This window comes from Pyxicephalus adspersus, chromosome 9 (genome assembly GCF_032062135.1).
Source record: "Pyxicephalus adspersus chromosome 9, UCB_Pads_2.0, whole genome shotgun sequence".
In the NCBI taxonomy this organism is placed as follows: Eukaryota; Metazoa; Chordata; class Amphibia; order Anura; family Pyxicephalidae; genus Pyxicephalus; species Pyxicephalus adspersus.
Genome location: NC_092866.1, coordinates 14,836,126 through 14,860,439, shown reverse-complemented (window position 1 = coordinate 14,860,439; position 24,314 = coordinate 14,836,126).

Sequence of the window (24,314 nt, the reverse complement as noted above, 5' to 3'; positions counted from 1 at the left end):
AGTCCTATGGCTGTGCTCATGAATGAATGCAGCCATGGGAATCATCCTGTCACAGAAGGAGTCCTATGGCTGTGCTCATGAATGAATGCAGCCATAGGAATCATCCTGTGACAGGATGATTCCCACGGCTGCATTCATTTATAATCACAGCCGTGGAAATCCTTGATTGCCCTTGCAGTTCCAAACAGTCACAAATAATTCCCCCCCCCCCCCTTATATACTTTAATGGTGTTCGAATTCGATGTTCAATTGCCCGAAAAATATTGAGCTATTCGATCGAATAGCCATCGAATCTAATCCTGAGATATTCGACCAACACTACTGTCTACTATAACACATTCCCAGGAAGCAGATCCTTTGCTTCATGCAATAATACTAAATATCCAAAAATATATGTGTTATGATCTTATTGTCACGCTTAGGGAGACAGAGCCACTAGGGGGTGCTACAGCTTGCACAAAAGTAGTGTAAGCCCTGAGAAGGTTCAAGGCGCAGAGTCCAAGCAGCACCCAGGTCTTCTCCAGAGCCTCTAGGGGTGAGGATATTGCGCTCATGGTTACTGCCAGGTTGCAGTCCTTGGGCACACCAAGGTGGGCAGGAGGTTACCAAATCAAAAGGCAAAAGAATTGTCAAGAAAGGCTTAGGTCAGGACAGACAGCAAGCAAGAGAGGTCAGGCAATGAGCCAGAGGTCAAATACCAGGGATCCAGCTAGCTAAATAGCTAGGGATGATTAGGAGGCTATTTACTGGTTGGCTGGCAGGATGGACGAAACTGATAAAGCTTGGTAGCATAGGCACCCCCAGGGTCAGAACTGCCCGAATGCGCAGGAGAGAAGTGTCTGCACTTTTGTGAGGAAACGGTAAGTGTGACAATTATGAAGGAAATTATGGTTTAGGCTTAATCTATGTATAGAAGCTCAATGTTTTAGAATGTTTTCCTTTAATGTTTAGAACATAAATAAATTATGTAAACGCTTTTTTTTTTTTTTTAAATGTATACATTTTTGTAGAGGTACCTAAAAAGTCCCAATAAGAAAAATTTGTGTTTGGAACTATTAATTGGGGGATGCTAAAATTCTGGAGTAAGATACTTTCTATATCCTGTGTCCCAAATCAGTTTTGCATATTAGGTATCTGACATTTTCAGAGGAAGGTCAGCTATGACATCAGGTTTACTGTAACATTGAGAACTTCAAGGTCATGGAATAAATGAATATAGTAATCTGTTCTTTCTCTTAATTGGTCTTTGGTCTTCCTAATGAACAAACATTCTGTTTTTGTTTCACCGTATTAATAGGGTCATTCTGGACTTCTGTGCACAGATTCTTCCAAACCTTTTATTTATTTGCCATCTTTTATTTATTGCCATATATATTGGCCATATAATTTTTTAGGACATTCCCTTCCAAATACATCAATCACAATCTATCATGTCTTGTTATCTGTAGCTACAGCATTTAATACAGCATGACAGATGTAACAAGATATGACTTGTCGTCAGAGTGCTGTATGTCATCCGGTAATATCAAAGCTCCATGGAAAGGAAAATAAAGTAGCATAAAGAATGTTGTGTTTGTATTATTTTTAGGTGAGAAGAGGAAAAAACATCTAATTACTGATTCATTCAAGGTCAGACTTTTTGTAAAGACAATATAGATGGGGATCTGGGGTTAGAAGGATGTTTGTTCACATTTTTGTCTATGTGATCTTCAATGAATTAACATTTTGCCACATATAAAGGTATGGTTTGTATGCTGTTTTGTTATGTTGTATTGTCTTGTGAAAAGATAAGTTTATCTCATCAAGGGAAAAAGTCCTATGAAATCTTTTACTAAATGTAAACAAGGTAGAACCTTAGAGAACAAGTAGGTCTTATTTAACGTGGGTGATTGATGTGCATTGCAAGGATTTTCTCTGTTCTGAATAATTGTTTGCTCTTGTTTATTATAATTATTTGGTGCATTTTCCATGCTATAATAAGGAAAGCTGCAGAGTCTACTTTTTTAAAGTAAATAACCAGTTTCTAACCAAAATTAAGATGGTGCTCCATCAGATAATTCTACCCTGACCGATTTTCCTATTCAAACAAATGGATGTTAAAACAATGGGCCTGATTTATTAAAGCTCTCCAAGGCTGGAGAAGATACACTTTCATCAATGAACCTGCATGATCCAGCAAGCCCAATGTGTTTGAAAGATGGGTTCAAGAGAGCAGAGTTTTTTAATTGCAGATTTAATAGAGATCAAAAAGTTTCTATAAAAAGTTCCTCAATCATGAAGTATAATTCATATAAGAAACAATATAGAACAGAGAAAACAATCTCAGTTTCTGACACATTAACTGTTTTGGCTTGGCTTTACTCTGCTGCTGGTTTACGAAAAAAACTGCTGCTGTATTAACCACTTCTCTATTATACTGGAGAATCTTGGATATTAATTGGAAATTGACTCCTCCTGCAAGACTAATTCTTTCATCTTTCACATGAATAAAGCCACGCAGGTCAATGCTAGGGATGAGCGAGTTTTTAAAACTCGATCTCGCGGCAAATTTGGCCCTTCTCACTTACCGAAATTGTAAGCGAGAATGGCCGGTGTAAATTCGCTAATCGAACTCGAATTAAACAAAAAAATAAATAAATAAAGATTGCAAGCTGTGCTGATCAATGAATGCAGCACCGGCTGCATTCATTGATCAGTTCAGTGTGCGATCCCCGGCACTAGGATAAATGGGAACAGTGTGCGATCCGCAGCACTAGAGGTTAATTTACCACTAGTGCCCCGAGGATGACAAACAGGAGGATTACCAGGGAATCTTGCGAACCCCCTGTGAATCCTCCTGTTAAAAGTCCCTCGATCTTCTGATGGTTTCCCGAAATCGGTTTGCCGTAATTTCACAGAACTATCGGATGTTCAAGGAAATTTTTCTGAGAATGCAAGAGGCATTCTCGCTCATCCCTAGTCAATGCGCCCTGTTTATTCTTTTCAGGGGCATTGCCTAAAGCACCAGAGGAAATCAGGCAAATAGCCGTCAGTCCTGGTCTCTTGGCATCCTCGGGTTTGAAAACTCAATCCTACATTGCCATGGGCTGCTGAGGCTTTATAGGCACTCTGCTTATCAGTACCAGTTTTAAGGTTAAGCTGATGCTGGTGTGTTATTTTGGCAGATTTACTGTAGCTTACTTTTCTTTTTTCTGACCCTGCCACTGTATGTTGCCTTGGACCGACTTTTTGCCTGTGAACCCAACTCTAAAAACTGAGCTTACTATATGAGTGTGGGTCATTTCCTTTGGATACCTCATTTGGTCAACTGATCACCTGTGTATGACCTCTGCTGTATGCCTCTGCTGTAATCTTGATACTGCATTGGTATTTGGTACCGCCGGCGCATACAGCAGCAAAATAGTTCTAGGAATTAGTGTTCTGGGGCTTCCAGCATCCTTTTTACCCTTTAGCTGTGTTTTTTGGCATGCACTGGGACTGTACAGCTGAAGGGGATTTGAAGCTGTGCTGCAGCTGATTAGCAGAATAGTTCCTGATCAATGCCATGCTGCCTTTGGCTTCTGGGTCCTTATAGCCTCTCTGCTCTCAAATTCCAAGGCCTGTCATAGCATTTAGCTGGGCTAATCTGTGTTGGAGTGTTTCACATGTTATTTACTGGTGCTGACTATGGCCTGTTCCTGACCCATCGCCTATACGCAGCCTCGACCGACCTCTGCCTGTGACCACGACTGTGCTTGTGCCTACTCTCTCTGTACCTCCTATGGTGGACTGATCATTTTTGTATGACTTTAGCTTTGTACTTGTATTTGCCCTGTAGTTCTTGTACTGTTTAATCTGTGGGCCCCTGGTTCGCTGCCAGCCCATTCCCAGACGTCATCCTTTGCATATTAAATCCTGGGGGCAACCATGTGCTGGGAGATATAACCAGTCTCCCGAGGCTGAGCGGGGACTTGTTAAGGGTGAAGACGGTGGCGTTAGATTGGGGGACTGGCACCTGGTGAATATTGGTGCTGACCAGGCTCTTAAAGGGTGCAAGTTGAAATGGAGAAATAATATTTAAATTATAAATTTGAAAAATGAATTGTGTAAATAATTGAGATAATTTTTAGTTCTGAATACCATTTAAAAAGGTTGTCACACTATTTGAATCACTATATTCTATATGTGGTGTAAATTTGAAACAACAGCTAATTCGTCCGAGTCTGCAAATTTGAGAGCTGTCTGGGGCTATAATAAGTCTCTAAGAGCCTCACAATGATATGGAGGGATCTGCAGGTAACTTTCAACACTTCATCCATTTAAAGTTAGAAGGAGATTGTACCAATTAAAACTGCATAAGAAATGTGCCAGGAAAAAGCCTTTGCAGTCCTTTAATAACCTTAGAATAGGACTACAGTTTGCCATGTAATTTACAAGCAAAGACCAGGCCTCCTGGAACAAAGTTATCTGCCCACAATAACAATAGAAATAATTCTTCAGAAACTGATAAGATAAAAAACAACTATTTCAGAATAGGGAGCAATTTTAAGAAAAGAATCTCATACCAAAAGGCAGAGTTTTCCCACCAGGGTTCCTCTGGGGGTTGCAGGAAGTTCCGTGAGCAATGAGCAGTTTGTGCCACCCAGGTAAGTTATCACTGACACCAATTAACTTTTTATCATCTATAAGGGTGACAATAATGCCTGTGGCCAGCAATGTAAGAGGCTTTCTTCCCACTGACAACCAAGCTAATGTACTATGAGCTATGGATATAGTAATTATAGCAAAGGGGTTCCCCAAAACCTGAATGTTAAAACTGAATTGTCCCCCCGTGTGAAAAATTTTTAGGACTTCTAGGTCTAGGTAACACCCACATGTGATGCTGAACTTTCATCACTGCAATTAAAATCCAACTAATGAAAGGACACGGCTGGGAAAGATGAACAGGATGATGCTGGATGTTCTCTGTTTACTTACTGCAGCTTCTAATGCACCCTATAAGAAGCTTGTAGTGAAATCACAGAAAGTGATTGTGAGTGCAGGAGAGGAGTCCATACATAAGTGCAAGACTGAATAGAAGGAGTTTATCTTTACCTCCACGGTGGCTATATGAGCAACCATGGCAGCAATCACAATTCAAAATGACACCATAACACAGTTTTTATGATGTTCTGTCATTTTTCAGTTCTCTAGATCATCCCCAAAATTAACATTATGATTTATAATTGCTACTGACAACAATCCTGGGTGTCACAATGTCAAAATCACTTTGAAAGATTGTAACTAAAGCTATGTGCACACCAGACACTTGTTCTTGCCTTTCAGCTCTTTGCCAAATCTCTCCAGGAACTGGCAGCAAAATATGTTCTCCAAGCTGAGACATCTGTATGTCTGCCACTGAGCTGCTCCTTAATTTAGAAGCAAAATTATCTTGTAGCTCTGTTATCACTAATACATCATTAAATTTACTCTTACATTCAAGCAGCATAAGTTCCTAAAACATAGATGGTTTCAGCCTCATGCTGTCCCTGTAAAACAATACTGGAGTGTATAGGAAAGGAACAATATTGGGAGCCAATCAAAGTATATGCTGACAAAGAACACGCTGATAGGAGTAGAAAGCAATGTTAGCTTAAATGTGTGCTGCTTCATTTTTCATTGTTTATTTTTTGTCCTGGGTGGGTCCATGACAGACTGAACTCACAGAAAGTGGATTGAGTAGTGTTGTATATCAGGTGAAGGACATCTAGGGGTAAATAAAACATACTCTGGAAGATTGCTTTACACTGAACGTGAAGAAACTGCTTTTTTATTGTTTAACTTGAATTACTGTATATACTCAAGAATAAACCAATATTACTTCCCTCAAACTGTCATTATAAAAATAATCTCAGTTTATACCTGTGTCACACCGTTAGGTAGTGCTGTGTCCCCATGTAAAGTGTATAACAAACTTGCTGTTGGAGACAAGAGACATGAGTTTGTTGCACACTTGGGGTACATGGGGACACAACAACATCTGCTGGTACTCATCAATAATGCACAAAAGTTAATTTAGGAGCAAGTGACTTATCATAACCCACTCAAAACTGCAAAATACTTTAACCTCCCTAGCGGTTATACCGAGTGTGGATTTTACCTCCACATAGCGGTAATCCCGAGATACTCTCGGGGTAGCTTTAACCTAAAAAAAACACTTACCTAGTTCTGTCGCTGTCCCCCAGGGTCCTGCTAGTCCCTGCAGGTCCTGGGGACACGTCCTCCTCCTCTGATCTCCAGCCGTGAACTGCAGAGACGATCTACGAGGTTTCCCGGAGACGTTGGTGCGGCCGGGACTTAGCGACAGGAAATTCAAATCATTTTGTATTGGATTCAATACATAATAGCTGAATTGAATCCAATACAAACAAATCTTCATATAATAGGTATATAATTATGTTATTTATATATAATATACATGCTACCATACGGTTATTTTACATGTTTACCTATTCTTTTTTTTTTTTTTAAGTTTGTTAATAAATTAATTATCTATTGGACATATTTCGGTGAGTTATGCCTAAAAATTATGGGTCTACGATGTAAAATAAATTTCCATGCAAAAAATTGTACCGCTTTTTGCACGAAAATCTGGACAGAATTAGAACGATAGAGGGGTTAATCTATAAAAACAGGAGGGGAAACAGATTGAGTGTGAATTACTTTTTTCTCTTTAAAAAAATGTTTTAACAAATACTCATCATGGATGTATTAATTAATGTATTTTCATTGGCATTTTGTCCATTATGTTTAAACTCAGCCCTTGTGGTTGCTTTGCTTCCCTACCACTCAATTCAAACTCATGTACCAACAAAAACTACCCAGTACTTATGAATATGGAACATTTTGTGACTTTACCCAGCACTACTCCAAAGTAGCCAGAAGAGGGTCCTCAACTGGGCCTGATGTATCCAAGCTTTCCAAGACTGGAGAGGAAAGACTATAATGGGAGAACTTGGGGAATCCAGCAACCCTGGAATGGATTTTTTTAAAACAATTTGCTCTTAGTTGGCAAATGTTTTAAATCATGGACCTGATCCTATCCAGATTTGCTGGATCACCCAGGTTCTCCCATGATAGTCTATATTTTCCAGTCTTGGAGAGCTTTATAAAATCAGGCCCTTTGTCTAAATGTGTATTCCATTAAATACCCATAATTTCCTGTCTTCAGACAGAGCAGTAAAGAAAGTTAATGCAAAGTAAAAATAGGCAGCTGATGGAGGCAATCATTAAATGAACCCTAAAACTTAGTCCTGCATGGGCAAAGTCCAGGCTAGTAAAACAAATCTTTGTGCATTTTTTGGTGGGGAGGGGGGAGACATTTGCCATGATGTACAGTATACTTGCATATTATGGTGAGCCACCCCCTCCACTGCTATAGGCTTTATGCTTTCCCATTCCAATAACTTAACGTGGGTAAATCTGGGAAACAGGTCATAGTAAATCGAAAAAAAAAAAACATGTCAAAACCTTGTTAAAAAATCTGCCTTTCCATACACTTACGTATTCAAATTATTGTGTAAATTTAGTCATGACTAGTTCTTGTTCATTGTGTTTTGAATGTCACACTGTTTAATTATATTAACATATCTGTTAGGCTGATTGTGTAAAGTTGCCAGTTAAAGAGGTAACATAAAATGCAACAAAAATGGTTATATCCCACATGTAGCTGAGAAATCATAATTAGGCATAGTACGATGAATAATTCAATTGTGTTCCCAGCTTCTTAAATTGTGAATTAACAAATAACTCTAATGTTCCAATAGTGAGCACAGTATATTTCAAGAGACTTGCATTTCTTCAAAACATCTGTCAATAGTTTAAAAACAGCTATTAGTTTTGATTTTATTTAAATAGGAGAGAAGCTTGAAGAAAAGCAGAAAGTAAATTACATACTCGTGGGAAGCCTGAAAAATATTTTCTGCGAGATCAATTTGTAATTTCTTTTTTGGTCCATTTATTTCATCTTCCTACCAGATGAGCACCATTGGGAATGTAACTGCAATTCAATGGGCCCCCAAAGCTAAGTTTTGATGGGTCTGCAAGCAACCTCACTTTGTGATCTCTTGCAATTTTGAATTGGTTTATAAGTGTAATTGGTCCAATATAAATGTTTTAATATTTTTACTATTATTAGACCGTTATTTTACAAATAAACGTTTGGCCCTGCTGCTGATGATCGATATAAGAGAGCATAGCAGGAGCTGTTTGTTTTTAGACTCTCTAATTTCATTTTAGGTTAGCCTATCATCAAAATATAACTAAAGCCCAAACTTTTCATTATAGATTTTTTGCTCTGTTTCATTAAGAAATACCCATATTTTCTATCTTGCAGAATCAACAGAAAGTAAGAGTATATATTTAAAATGTAAAGGACATTAACTCTTAGATAGCAGTCATGGAAATAATGTCCCTATTGGAAGATTTGACAATATAACTGAAGATTTTTGTGACAAATAAAAACACTGGATTTATCTCACTTTCACTTTCTTGTGACCTCAGTGATTAGAACCAATCGGAAAACCAATCGTGAATTTTTCTAACGACAATGCATACAACAATGAACTCCTGGCAGTGGTTTGAACCCCACCTCAATCTATCCAAATCTATCCAAGTGAACCTAGAATTTGCCATTAGATCTGGTAGGACAATGGGTACCAGGGAGTTGGAAACACTGTAATAAAATGCCATTAGGCTGAATGTGCCCTCATATAGTGGTTCCTGTATTCATCCCAGAGTTTAGAAAAGGACTAGGGCAGCATGGTTAGCTCAGTGGCTAACGCTGTTGTCTTTGAAGTGCTATGTCCCAGGTTCGAAGCTTGGCCAGGCTACTATCTGCAAGGAGTTTGCATGTTCTCCCTATGTTTGTGTTTGTTTCCCCCCACATTCTAAAACATGCTGTTAAGTTATTGGTTTGCCTTCAAAAAGTTTCCCTTAGATTGTCCTAATGACATATGACTATGGTAGAATTATTAGATAGTAAGCCCCTTTAAGAGACAGTTAGTGACAAGATTATGGACTTTGTAAAGTGTATGTCAGTGCTTTATCAATACAAGGTAATAATAACTAAAATTAAAAAAAATGTGAGCAGGCAGTTTTTTTTTTATTATTGAAAGGACATGTATATTCTGCAATAAAACAAACTTACCCTCCTGTTCACAAATTCTTAACTAAACGCACCTCTGCTCAATCCCTGCTCAATTCTTTACCAGCACTGACATCTTCCCTTAGTCCTCCCCTGGATTTGGCTCCAGCAAAGGAAGGGAAAAAGATGAGTTTATTTTCGCTGGGTAAGTAGTTTGTTCTATTGCATCCCCTATCCCTTCTGCAATGAAGAACCTACCTGTTCACATTTCTTTTCAATTTTAACTTTAGTTCCACTTTAATTTTCCTCTGAGGTCGGTGTGTAAGTTTATTAGCCAAGTTCAATTTTACTAGAAAAGCAGAACCATCAGAACTTCTCAAAATTGTTTAGCACAGTGATGCCTACTGTTTTTAATAATTTTTACAGCCTCCCTTTAAAACTGAGAAATTAAATAATATATCTATAATATATATGAAAACCTTGTACATTGTTCTTCATCTCGTAGTCTTACACAGCTAAAGTATATCAAACAAATAGAACAACTAGTTCACTAATTAAAAAAAAAAATCTTATGAGTCCAGCAATGTGCATATAAAACACACTGCGTGATCATGTGCATTAAAGTGTAAATTCACCCAAACAGAGTGGATTTATTTAAATAATTTTTTCCACTTTTGGATTATGGAATAGTAGCAGGTTTTTTCTCCTTTCCCCTCCTCTAACCAAGGACATTTTGATAATATTGTACAATTAATGACATTCTATAATTCTTCTTCTTCTTTTTAATAGTAAAAAATCATCTATGGATAAGTGAAAGAATGTAGGAAATTGATCTTATCTCCCTGTTCCCTTCAAATTTGTGAATCAGTGGACCTGATTTATTAATTTCCAAGACTGGAGAAGACAGATTATCATGGAAAAACCCTGGGTGGTCTAGCAATACTGGAATGGATCTGCAAATGAATACCAAAGATTTTTTAAGCAATCCATTCCAGGTTTGCTGGATCATCAAGTTTCACCAGTGATAGTATTTCTTTTCCAATCATGGAGAGCTTTAATAAATCATTGTGAGAGTTTATAGTCCCCATCACTTGATACAAACTTTTCACACTACAACCCTAACACATAGATTTCTCTGATAATGTTGTATAAAAGTGATAACTTGTAAGAATCAGCAATATTTCTGAAAACATGAATATGCATGAACAAGCAAGACTGTAGGATTCGTTTCTGATCGGTTGCCAGATTGTTTTGGTTTGGCCAGAAGCCATCACTGAGAATCAACATTTACCTACAGTACTTCACTGATCAATAAACATAACCATAACAAATAATTATCTCAAAGTAATTAGTGTACAACGATGCTTGGCTGTACATTTTCCTTGAATTGTTTTTTAAGTACACACATCAAAAAACAAAGGGCACTCCTTTTATAATTAGTAGATGATACAATCATTGTTGCTAAGAAAGTAATTTAATGTAATCCAAATTTAGGATCAGTTCTTATAACTTTAAATTTTAGTTGGAAGCAAATTTTGAATACCATTGAGGCCTCTTTCACACACATTTATTCAATATATTCCCCCCTGAGACTGATGCACTTGGTACAGCGTAGTTGCAGCATTTCTAGACTGTTCAACTAAAAGTCTTTGGTTGGGCCGCAAACCAGCTCTCAGCAGAGAGAGACATCAGAAATGTCGTCAAAACGTTGCCCCTTCAGGTGTTTCTTAAAATTCCGGAACAGATAATAGTCCGAAGGGGCCAGGTCAGGTGAGTAGGGGGGATAGGGGACCAATTGGAAACCCTGGGTGTTCAATTTGGCAGCCACAACGTTGGATATGTGCGCAGTCCTGCAAAAAAAGGATCCCTTTGGTCAACTTTCCACGGCGTTTCATCTTAATTGCCTTACTTGCACATGTTTAGGATAGTGGTGATAACAAACCCAACACGTTCCCGTGAGATGTCAAATATCTGGACCAACTTTTTTGCAGGTATTCGCCGGTCCTCAAAATTCAGCTCATGGACAGCATCGCAGGTTGTCGGGGGTCAGTTGAGGTTGGGGGGCGCCCACTGCGGGGCTCATCTTCAACGGTGAAATGCCCAGTCTTGAAACGAGATATCCAGGTTTTGACAGTGCTGTGGGAAGGACACTTCCCCCACAGTGTTTGTGACATCTCAGTGTGAATGCCCTTTGCTGACTTTCCCTGGAGAAACAAAAACTTCATGACGGCCTGTAACTCCAACGACGTGAAACTTGCTTGTGCCTCTGCCATCACAGCTTCTCACTAAAAGAGAAAACAGTTTTAAGAATAGCAAAGACCTGATATTTGCACAGTTACTTACATACATAAGATATTGGATTTTCATATGCCCCCACATTCATTTTTCTATTTCATCTGGAACGGGGCAAAGCCAGGAACTTCTCAGCACCCACTTGTACACATATATAAAAAATTGAACTTTGGCCACACTATTAAACTTCTTTTTCTTCTCTATAATTTGAATGTGCCACAGGTAACCAGATTTACTTGTGGCTGTGGCCACAGCCATAGTGCAAATCTTCAATCAACAACTGTGCAGCCTAAAGCTACATGTCTTTTAGGAATGGCACTGCAATATGCAGAAAACACAGCGGAGTGTAGCTGTGTACTAAAAATGTCTTCCAACATCTCCTATTCACTTAAATGGGAGAGATTGGGACTTTGGTTGAGCCCACAGTAAAAGACTTCAGCTTACTATGGGTCTCTAAATTTGGTCTGAATTTTTATAGTGGATTCAGATAATAGAATCTAAACGTCAGAGCCGTTTGTTAGGGTTGGGATTTATGAAAGGTTTTCAAAGAGAAGAGTAAGAAAGGCTTCTCCAAAATTCTGTATTGGCCTTGGTAGTTGCCTAAGCACCCCTATCTTGACTATGGGTGCTGCCGGATCTCATCCTTCTGTCTTAGTATCTTTTTAAGTGTTTCAGCCTTTTGGCCATCATTGCATCAGGCTGGGCTGCTAGGACCTTGCTGGACTATAATATATCCCTCTGTAACGCATACAGTTTATTTCATTTTTGCAGCCTGGTTCAGATTTTATTAGAACATCTTTTGGTTCAGAAATTCAAAATTATGAAGATTTATTTTTTTAAGTCAAACTAAAAGTAACTGATGTATCAGAAGTCCCCCTATCTCTAATCAAAAAACAATCTAATCTGACCTATGTTTCTTGCAATGAGAGAACAACATTTAGAACATTAGGTCTTTGTCCTCTCTTTCTACTACATCAAGCATTAGGTGCACACTTCCAATGTGTCAAGGTAAGTGTGTATAGTTCCTTATTCAGACCCCCACCCCAGCTACTATATAATCTATACAGGTAGTCCCTGAGGTAATGACATCTGACATATGGACGGCTCCTAGATACGAGTGCATATAATAAAATATTGTACCTGTTCCGACTTACATACAAATTCAACTTAAGAACAAACCTACAGTCCCCATCCTGTATGCAACCCGGGGACTACCTGTACCTAGGAACTATATTCAAGCTGGAGTCTTTGGCTATTCACTGTGTTTATCAGACTTTGGCATGCCAATGTTAAAGTGGAACTAGGCCCTCAAAACTCACCAGTCCCTGTTTTCACAGAGCACAACCATCTTTGTTATCCTTCTCCTCCTGAAAACTATACTCGACCATCTTGATTGGCTGGGCTAAGATGACGGCACACTCATGCAGGATTGCGGGAGTTCATTCATTTCCTGGAAAGGCAAGGGAAGCCAAGACAGATATCTTGCCAGATGCCAGAAATCTTGACAACCCAGGATGAGATGCAAATGTGTAGCTCAGCAAAATGTGACAGCTGGCTGGGGATCAGGCAGAAAAGAACATTTATTGCAAAAAGGAAGTCATCTCTCCCCTTCTTCAATAAAAGCCTGATCACCAATTGTTCAGAATGAAACTTTATTTCTGATTTGATCTCTGATCCTAAAACTGGTTGAGGCTCAGTCAATCATACTTCCCTATCCTGTATAAACCCAAATCCAAATTATGTGATTTCCAACTAACTTCTTTTTTAATCCAATCATAGACAACAAAAATGCACCATGTTGCACATACAGTATAACTTTATTCATTCTGCAAAGGAATAATTTAAAATGCAAAGCAATACATAAACATTCTTTTCATATATACACAAATTATGAGTTTGAAATGCACATCAGTTGCAAGTCAAGATATTCCATTGTGCTCAACAGGATAGCCAAGTTGTCAGTTCCAAGGCTGCGTTTGACTTTCTTTGGACATAGTATGTCCTTTTGAGATGTGTGTTGGCAGGTCAAACACTAACTCTTTCCATTTTATTTTACATTCAGAAACACACTGGGTCTGATGTATTGAAGCCCTCCAAAACTGAAAATGATAGAGTCTCATGGGAGAACCTGGGTGATCTAGCAAGCCTGAAATAGATGGTCTTAAAATAATTTGCTGTTAGTTCTTCAACCAAATACATTCTATTCATGGCATAAGGGCCCATTCACATGAGCCCAAAAAAAGGTGACTACAGACAGCCAATATTGGGCACCATAAGTTTTGCACCAACCGGTTCCAGTGATGGAAATCTAGCCCCAAACATTGACCCTCTTTCCTATGGAAACTAGGAACTTTTATATACTTTTTTTTCCAAGAAGGTTTTGGATAAACTCCTCACAGTAGGGTCATTGGAAAGTTTTGAACACACAAAAATAGTGGCCACCTCCTTACGCTGCTTTCTGTCCACAATAGCTCCTCCAGTATTGTTTGACAAGCCTCGCTGTAAATTTTACATCAGGGTGAGAGAATTAAATATTTCCATTACTTCATTATAATATAAATAGTCAATTAAAATGTAAAGACTTGTTAGCAATGCATGCATCATAAATTGCTTAATCCATGGCTCATTGTGTTTGAAAAGCAATCACACAAGGTTCCCCTGGAACACTATTGTAATCCTGTTGAAGAACAGAGTTATATTTTTCACTGCATGAGCATGAAAATGTAAACTCTGGCTGAAACATGTAAAATGTTAATTTGTTCTTCGGTTAAAAATGTCAGTTCTGGAAATACTTCAATCCAGTGGAAAAGGTTTTGATATTTTTATGCATACTTAACAGTGAATATACTTCCAACTGGGCAGCAAAAGCTATAAATTATACTTTTCAACTCCCGGTGCAAGCAAAATTTAAAAAGTGACCCCTGAGATCAAAGGATATTTTAAGAGTCCTTACAGACTCTTCAGCTGGATGTATAGAATTTTGTATATATTCTCCTAATGCATTTATTATGTTTGGAGCAAAAGAAAATATTTTAAAATTGTTAATATTATTTGGTAACATTGCTTTAAGGTTTTATATTTACCATTTGCAGCCAGCAGGTGGTAGCAGCTTTTGTCAATTCCTAAAATGCTACTATTGACTGTGGATTTTGTGCAGAGCTGTGTAAATGTTGGCACTATTTAAACACAAGATAATGATAATAATTTTAGAGAAATCAACTTAAACGGTAAGCTGAAAAACACATCAACAATTTCCTATCCCCAACCTCAGCATTCTGGTTGGATAGAGAAGGCACAGAAGCTGGTGGGATGTGCACTCTCCCACCAGTATGTTCTTTTCTCTCTGAAATGTGTCAGCTTTTTAGCAACTGCTAATAAATTTGAATTCTGTTCCTTTTTTTTTTTTTTTTTTGCTGCCCATTTTTCATATTTACATCTTGCCAAGGAAAGTTTACATCATAGGGCAGATGCCTGCTGACTCTAAGAAAATTTCTGTGCCTTGAAAGTCCCGATTCCCCTTAAACATTTAAAATTTTGGTACTTTAATTTGGGGATGTGGCACTATGATTTTTCGTATCATTGGTTACTTTTACATTTGTGGTTATTATTTAGGAATCCTATAATCCCAAGAAACATTCTTGATATTCCAGCATTTCTCACCATCAACATATCGAGGTAGCTTTAATGGATGTTCACCTACTGTAAAAAAATCAATGTAATGATTTTATGAAGAACATGTAGAGAAACATATATATCGGTCCTCATTTAATAAAGTTCTCCAAGACTGGAGAAGATAGACTATCATGGTCAACCTGGGAGATCCAGCAGACCTAGAATGGATTTGTTACACATCAGTTGCTGTTAGTTGGCAAATGTTTTCAATCCTGGATCAAATCCATTCAATTTGTTCCTAATTCACCAAGGTTCTCCTATTATATTCTATCTTCTCCAATCTTGGAAAGCTTTATTAAATTAGGATAATTGTCTCCTAATACCACGTTGTGATGCCAACTTTTAGATCAGAAGGATACTGAGAGTGAGAGGTGGCCCGAATTAGCTACAAGGGATGGAAACCCTGTTGACCTGAACAAACAAACAGAATTAAGTTCTGGGGAGAGATAAGCCTGGGACCTTTAAACATTAGAGGGACCCTTGAAATAACTTTATATCTTTAGGAAACCTTTTGTATGATTACTTTATCCACAGCATGGTAGTCATTAGTGTTGATGTTCAAATTCGGGTTGTCCCTATATTCGACCCGAATATGGCTGTTCGAATTCGGGTAGACCCGACCCAAAAAACACGGGATTCGACAGCAAAAATTCGGGAGAAAAAATATTTTTAGTCTCCTTATTAAAGGGGGCTTCCAGATTCCAAAGTCCTGCTAAAAATGTTTATAAAAGCCCCCATTGTTTTCAATGAAAGCTTTCATAAAAGCTTAAAAACGCTTGAAAAATCCTCCATTGAGTTCAATGGAAGCGTTTTCCCACGTTTATCCAGCGCGTTAATTTTTTAAATGTTGCAAGCAACGTTTAAGATAACGCTCAAAAATGTGCCTGAAGGAAACGTCCTGGTGTAGGTTAGCCCATGGGAATGCAGTCCGTGTAGACTAAAGCTGCATACACACGTCCCATAATTATCGTTAGAAACGACTGATGAACAACGGATTGGCCAAAAAAAAGTGACCAAGGATGCCGACGAACGTGGATCGTCATTGGAAATGAACAACCGCCACGGTGGATCTGATTGGCCGACGATCTTTCACTATCTATCGTGTGTACAGTATTGTGTCGTTCAGTGATTGTGCATGTTTCTGCGGTACACTTTCTCCTTTACATGTCCCTTCCTGCATCGTTCAAACGATTGTATCCAGCGTGTGGACACTGTTGGTGGATTATATATGAACAATCATATTGTTACAGCATGTACAGAATTCTGCACAATATGATTGTTCAAGTATATTTCTGCATAATCATTAATCGGTCGTAATCGTTCATTTTCTAACAATAATTATTGGAAGTGTGTACCTAGCTTTAGCCTAATATTGATTTGACAGGTGCAGTTTAATATTCATGTGAAGTACAGGGGTATGGAATAGTGTTATGTATCTTTTTATAATGTATCTTTTTATGTATCCTTTTATAATGTATCTTTTTATGTATCCTTTTATAATGTATCTTTTTATGTATCCTTTTATAATGTATCTTTTTACATCTGTTTGGAGGCTGTAGAAGCTCTACACAGTGCTGAAACAAACCCGAGTTTTTCTCCCATTGACTTTAATGGTGTTCGAATTTGAAATTCGACCACCCGAATAATTTTGCTACATTTGAGCGAATAGCTGCCGAATCGAATAGTGAGCTATTCGACCAACACTAGTAGTCATACAGGAAAATGCCTTTTACATTTCTGGCAAGTGGGAAGGCTGCCATCCTTACCTATAGCCAAAAAGGTCATTGGTGCCACTTAAACTGACCTGAGAGGTGCATATTGTTCTTTGTTCGAGGAACCCCTAGCAACAACTTGAGGAACCCCAGGGTTTCAAAGAACTCTGGTCAAGGTGAATATTGGAAGCCCTGAGACTAGAACATGGACAGACTATGGGCAGAAACATGACTCACAACTATTCACACGTTCTACACTATTGTAGATAACACTTTAACACATTATGATTTATATACACCATTGTTACCTGTGCAAGCACTTCAGTTTTAAAGAAATATAATAATTGCTACCTAAATAAAAAATAAAATAAAATAAAAAGAGACAATACCATAAAAAAGCACTCAGAGGTAAATTGATGCGCTATAAAGATCTTCTGTCTGTATAAATGTTAGGTGAACAGCGGATGTCTTAACCTTTACTCCCTGAGAAATGAACAACAATAATGGCATACATTTTAGATGCTGTATGTCTATTAAAGTTTCAACATTCCACAGTTTTGCAAATGTCACATCCGAGAACCTCGCTGCTCCAACACTTTGTATTGAGGAGGCACAAAATAGCAAAAGGTCAAATTGTACTGTATCAGTTAGAAAGAAAGAAGCAAAGCTTTGTGTGTTTTCAGAGTTCAGACAAAGAAGCATCAGGGGCGTAAAGCCAAGAATGATAGGTGACAAACGAACGATGCTGCTTGCTGTAGGAGAAGCTTTACTTGGAGATGTGAAGGAAGCGAAAATTGCAAATTCCCAAGCTGTCCGATCATTTCCAGTTCTGAGTCAGCTCAACACCTGTCCATTACTGACATATTAGTATTAGATGTAATCAGGCTGATAATTGACTTCTGCATCGATGCATTCAAACAGCAACTTCTGCAGACAATCATTGAGCTGCAGCTAATGCTAGCCAGAAAGTATGAGAAAAGTCAGAAAATCTACAGAAGTTCATTTTAGTGAAACTGTTCATTTAAGAAAAGTCATTATATATACATTTGATCTTGAGAGGGAGGTTGCAGAACACTGAATCATATGATAAGAGACCTAAATCTGCTCAAAAATATCTTAAAATCTGCTTTTTAGATATCTAAAAGAGGTATTCACAACTCCAGGCCACTTTTAGTACCTTGTTCTTGAAGCTGTGAGTGCTCAAGGCCCCCTAAAACACAAAACTGACCATAATACTGACACTTAGTGGCAGAAAAAAGTACTGCATGAGAAATCTTTGGATTGAAGCTTAATATTGCATCAAAAGCTAATTTGGATGTTGTATATCTCAATAGGCCATTCATTTTTTTTTTCTTTCTTTTATTTATAGTTTAGTTTTATACCTTTATAAACATGAAGAAATATTGTTTTTCATTTTTTTTAATATACAGTTGTTCTGCCCTGTATTATTGTGCTGTTATAAAACATCCCTTCCCCCTTGCTTATCAGAACTGGGTGCTCCCAAGACTTGTGTCTTCCACTGTACACAATGCCCTTTGAAGGAGTACTTGAAGATTGCAATGATTACTTTTGAACAGCATTCAGCATTTTTATTATAAAAATAGTCACCTAGAAATGATGTTGGACGGGGAAAATTACAGTTTATCCTGTAAACACAAACATTAACATAACATACATCATTTACAGAAAAACCGACTGCCAACGTACCTGATCTATATGCATTTAATGTGTGTGTGTATTCCAGGGGAAATCCACTTACAGAAAATGTCACATACAGTTTGAGCTTAAAGAGCATGTGATATAGATTTAAAAGTACTTGTGCAGTTAATCACGGTTTTTGAAAGTCTATTACTATTTCAATTTCAGGCAAACATCTGTGAAATGACTGATGTCTTGAAACCCATCAGAACTCTTCCTTTCCTCATACTTTTTCTATTCACATTTTCAAGTACAGTATGACCTTCACTCTAGAACTGATTTCACAGCATTATTTAAGTAAAATCAAAAAAACATTTGTCATTTTCATGATTTCTCACCTTTGTGAAGTCCGTCCTGAAAGAGATAATGCATCCAAAAAAGATCCAAAAAGTAGAAGAAATAGATCAAGGATATTTTATTTAGTGGTCAATGCTTATCAATGGTGATGGATGAGTCTGGTTGCCCAAACCAAGGCTAAGATACTGAATCTTCACCATGTATCTCAGATCCTTCAGAAAATTACGTAAACTCTAGCAATACAATTCTACTATTTGCTACTTTTTGGTCTATTAGTTGTAAACTTGATTTATTATAAATATTTATAAAATCAAAAAATAGGTGTAGGTTTTAAATTGGTGTTGATCCCAATCCTACAATTCTATTCTCTCTTTTTGTTATGCAAGTTAGAATCGTCCCCATGGATTGCAGAACAGCTTAGTGCTATGGTTTGGAGATGGGAAGGGGAAATATGTTCTGTAGCTTTAAAACTCTTCTTGATGTTTTAAATGTTACTTATAGTATTGCTTGAATTTCCCTTTGTTCAATTTAAGTGCCATTAGGCTGGACGGAGAAATATGTTTTAGATGAAACAGAAAAATTAGATGAAACTACCATTAGGATGTAAAGAAGAAAGACGAAAAGGTGTCCTGGTCTACAACTCAATCCATTGTCCTTTTGGGAGCAATCTGATAATCCTCCAACATGCCTAGTGAAACATTCATCTTCCTGCCTTTTAAAAACCAATAGGCTGTTGTAAAAATGTCCACCTGCCTTTGAAATTTGACTGTTTGATGATGAGGAGAGCAGAGTGAAAAGATGGTATGCAGTGCCAACCAAACCATAGGAGGTACATATCCACTGTACTCCAACTGATCCTACGCAGAGTTTATGGAATTACAAAGATTAAGGTAACTTCTTTGAGTAAGTGTCCTTTAAGTCTTTCATGTATGGCCCACAATAGCCATTTAAACTTCGGAGTCATGCTTAGCCCAGATCATTCAGTGAACTCTTTAGACTCTGGCACATCTTCTGTCCTCCTTAGAGAAGATTGTCCTCCTCTTCTGGCTGTTTTTTTTAAATTAGTTATATTGGAAGCACTGGGGCCTACAGAATTTACTAATCAATCAAATTTCTGCCATAGTAGAGGTTAAGGTTGCCAGCCTATTGGTCCATGGATGATGCACATGTACCATCATGAAACATAGGTCATGGAGAAAAGTACGTGTGGGCTGTCTTAAGTGATAATAACTCAAAATGCATTATACAACAAGAACTAGTTCTGTAATATACACATTTAAAGAGGGATAATAACACTGCTTTACTGGTGAAAAGCCCTTGATGCACCCACAAATAGACCCCAGCAAGTCCCACACTGTCTCGGGTTCTCTTTTCTTTCCGAAGATGTACTGAACAGCGAGCAGAACCATCTCCTTTATTCCTGGTTCTTCTTTCCCGTCACCGGACGTGTCTTCCTGAAAATGTAAAAAAGTGCCAATCTCCCAGTGCATGCATGAAAAGGAGCACTTTTTTTTTACATTTCACGAAAGCCCCTGATGGCGTAACCCAATTTCAGGAATGTGCAGAAGGAGCAGCCCACAGCCTCCTGGGATATGTGATGCAAGAATCCCAGGAAGATAAAGGTTTCCCTATCAGTCCTTACTACAGGAGGGAAGGAGACCTCTTCCAAAATTAGGAAATTATTAAAGAAATTAGTACTTATATGATATTTAAAAAAATGTTTTTTTCCATTGTATAAAATTGATAGCCACCCCTTTATATAATGTAAAAAATAACATTACCTGTCTTCTTTAGGAGACAGCAGACACATTTTACAGAATGTTTTAGTTCCAAAGAAACAACTCTTCTCCAACAAGATTAGGAAAAGCAATGTGGCTTTCTGTTCTTCATTTCTCACATCAGCCAAAAAATAGGAATATCCCATGAAAAAATTAAAACATTGCAGCCTTTACTGCATTACCTCAATCCAATCTATTTTATACAAATTAGGAAGGACAGCAAGGTGACAATTAGTAAAATGGTTTAATTCTGAGCAGCAATAAATGAAAAAAAAATGTTGTTTGGAATTATGTATAATTTCTTTTAGCAAAAATTTAGAAAACATTTAGAAAAGTTTTCAGCTTTTTCTTGGTTCATCCAGCATACTATGTCCATCAGATTTTATTTTTTAAGATTGTGTAATAAAAGACATTGCAAGATAAATTCATGCTTGAAATACAGCAAAAAAAAAAAAAAAAAAAAAAAAATATATATATATATATATAACCTCCTCCTTATACACACAGTGTAAGTTTTGTAGGTACCCAAGAGAAAACTCAGCGTTTCCAAAGCACATCACAAATGTTTCAGTATATCAACTGAAATGTTTTTTTTTTTTAAAATGTAAGCGTGTTATTGACTATACAGTAAATGTAGGCAAGTTTATTGTTTTTCATTTTATGACTGAGAAACATAAATTTAAAAATGATATTTTTGGAGCTGGAAATTGGTGCCTGTCAAGAACGTTAAGTTAGAACACTAGCTGAAGATCTGAGCTTTTACAGAAGGTGTCAAGGGATTTATCATAATGAATCGTCAGCAGGAAGTGTCTGTCCGCGCTGTATACTAAAGCACACCTTTAATATATCACCATCTAAGCAATATATTCCTAGTGGTAGAAAGATGATCGGACTTGATATTACTGTAGTGTGCAGCGCTGTTAGATAGATATAAACCTCTATGCAATATCGAAGTCTTCCCTGACAGAATTATAAGCAACTGTGTTGCAAATGTTGACAAGTCAAAAAAGCAATATGTGCACTAGCTATAACTTTAGGTAGTGCGGTTATGACGAGGATGAATTCGGCAGGTACAAATGAGGTTGTTTTCAAGGTAAGGGAAACAGCAATCAGCATGGGGGTAATGGATATGTTTTCTGCAAGTGTGCTAAGGGAAAAAGTTTGCTTTTTGTGTTCTTAAAGTTCAAGCAGAACTCCAGGCGAGCAGTTAAAAAAAAGACATTTAAGGTACAGATGTGTTCAATGTCAAAAGACGGTTTGGCCAGTGCTGTGACACTAATAATTTGGATTTTTTTTTAACCTTCTTTATTTAACACTTTTAGGGATAGAAAAACAAAGATACGCAAACAAACAGTGATAGGGTATCAACAAAAGGTAATGATAACAAGTAAGATAAACAATATGGGGAAGGGCATGGGGATGGAGTGGGTGGGCTTTGGAGAGGGGTAGGGCAGGGAAGCTCAACAATGTCAGAACTGCATTATGAATAACATGGGGGGCCTATATCTTAGCAAGGCATTTATTCTTTGGTGTTCAACCTGGTGGCCACAACATTTACATTTAGGGAAAGAAAGCCAGGGGGCATGGGCCCTCTATTTGGAGTGAGTATAGACCCAGGAGTCCAAGGGATTCCTGGGAGTGCATCAAAACAGGCCTCAGTGTGTTACCTGTACGCTCAGACACTATTGTGAGTTTAGACCCCATTGGGGTAATTGAGATGGCAAGGAAGGGGAAGGGTTGGGGTTAGAGCAGGGCAGGCAGCAGTAGCATACAGGGTCAGAATGAAAAGGGCAAGTGTTTGCTATCCTAGGTCAGTTTCTCCAGACATCTCTGCCGCACACGTGGACTTGGCTGGAACTGGCCCACGTTGACTGGGCTGGAACTGGCCCAGAGGGCTTTTATATTTATATAGAGAAGGAGAATTGAGACCAGTATAACCAGGAGTTGTAGAATTGGCTTCTTGCTGAAAGAAGTGAAATCCACCATTCTGTAGAATTCATATACCCGCTGAAACCACAATCACACTGGAGGGGGTTCTGGCTTATGTTAGAATGCTATGAAAGATGTAGCTAACACTATCATGTGTCTGAGTACCGAGCGTTTATACATTTTTGGATAAAGAAAAGGAGAAAGAGTTTTGCTGAAGAAAGAAGAAAGCAGGGTCATCTGTAATAAGATAATGTAGATTTTATGCTTATCAGGGCCATCTGGATTTTTTCCCCAATCCCAACAAAATTGTGGCAAATGTTACCAAGGTCCTGTGACATGACAGCTGCAATCTGAAGAGGAAATCCTACTGGATTGTTAAATGATATAATACTGCCCTTGACAATCACCAGTTATCGGGAGGGTCAACCTTCTTCGTAATTTGACAACCTGATGATTTTTTGCCATAGTTATATGGGGGCCTGGCAAAAAAAACTGAACTTTGCCTCTTATTTGGGCACAAACAAAGGTAAGCTGGAAAAGCGAGAGTTTGTAGGCTATAAAAACACAAAGGCCTGAAAACATGGAGGTCTTACCATGCCCTTTAAGGAATAATTAATTTAGCTAAGTGAATGAAGTGAAGCTCTGCTGACTTCAACCATCCAATTAAGTGCAAGAAAAAATTATGTTCTTTTTTCCTTGAATGTGATTGGGTAATCTTTGCAAAGTAAACTATATTAACATATTCACTAGACTGTTACAATATTAGTGAGATGGTTTCATTATTTCTTGAAATTTTGGTTTCAAGTGACTTTGGTCATTCCAGTCTTGTATATGGGGAGCACCAACCTATTATGCAGCACTATGGAGTCCATTGTTGTGGCACTTATTGCCCCTCTGAGGAGCTTATGGTCTAATGTCATTACCAATAATTTATTTGAGTGGGAGGTATTTATTTACATATGAGTATGGATCTGGTATGAAACCCACATAAACATGGGGAGAACATATAAACTCTGTGCGGATTGTGTCCTGGCCAGGATTTAAACCAGGACTGTGTTTATGTTGGAAATTAGAAGGAGAATTATATTGTAATATGGTATTATTTAACCGGTTGCATATTTGTGTATGCTGTGGATTGTTGCTTAATTTTTTGGAGCCCATACTATCAACAACAACTGCCCTGTATATATAAATGTGCCACACAAATGATAAAATACTTTGTTAGTACAAAAACACAACCAATTATTCATGAATATTTCATGCTAAAGCTCACATTTGTGTAATAGGAGGAATATATATATGATATATTTTCTAATATATTTATATTTTTTTTTATTCCATGTCAGTGCTGTACCCCCCCTGAAATTTTGCTGCAGAAGTCCACCTAAGAAACCTCTCCTGACATTTCATGTTTTGACAACTGGCCACTCTTCCATACGTGAAAGCTCTGTTCTGCTACACACTCTGAAAGTGTGGGAAGGCAGCAAGGGAGCTGAGTGGGGGGTGGGAGAAGTGACACATTTGCAATTACATTTGCAGAGTTTCACAAGTGGATTCAGCAAAGCAGTAATGGATCCTATAGGATTGTGTTGATAGAACAATTATCAGGTATTATTTATCAACTTCTTTTCACTTGGTCTCACTGTCATCTGGTTGTGATGCAGCTGTGAGGGGAAAGAGAGGCCTGCAGAGGGAGAACGTAGTTAAAGGATAGTGGAAGGCTTCCATGACTGTGAAGGGGTAGGGAGCAAGCAGTGCTAGGGTTAACTAATTTGCACCGTGGTTAGGAGGGGAAGTTGGAGCGGGGGGGGGGGGGGGGGGGGGGGGGGGGGG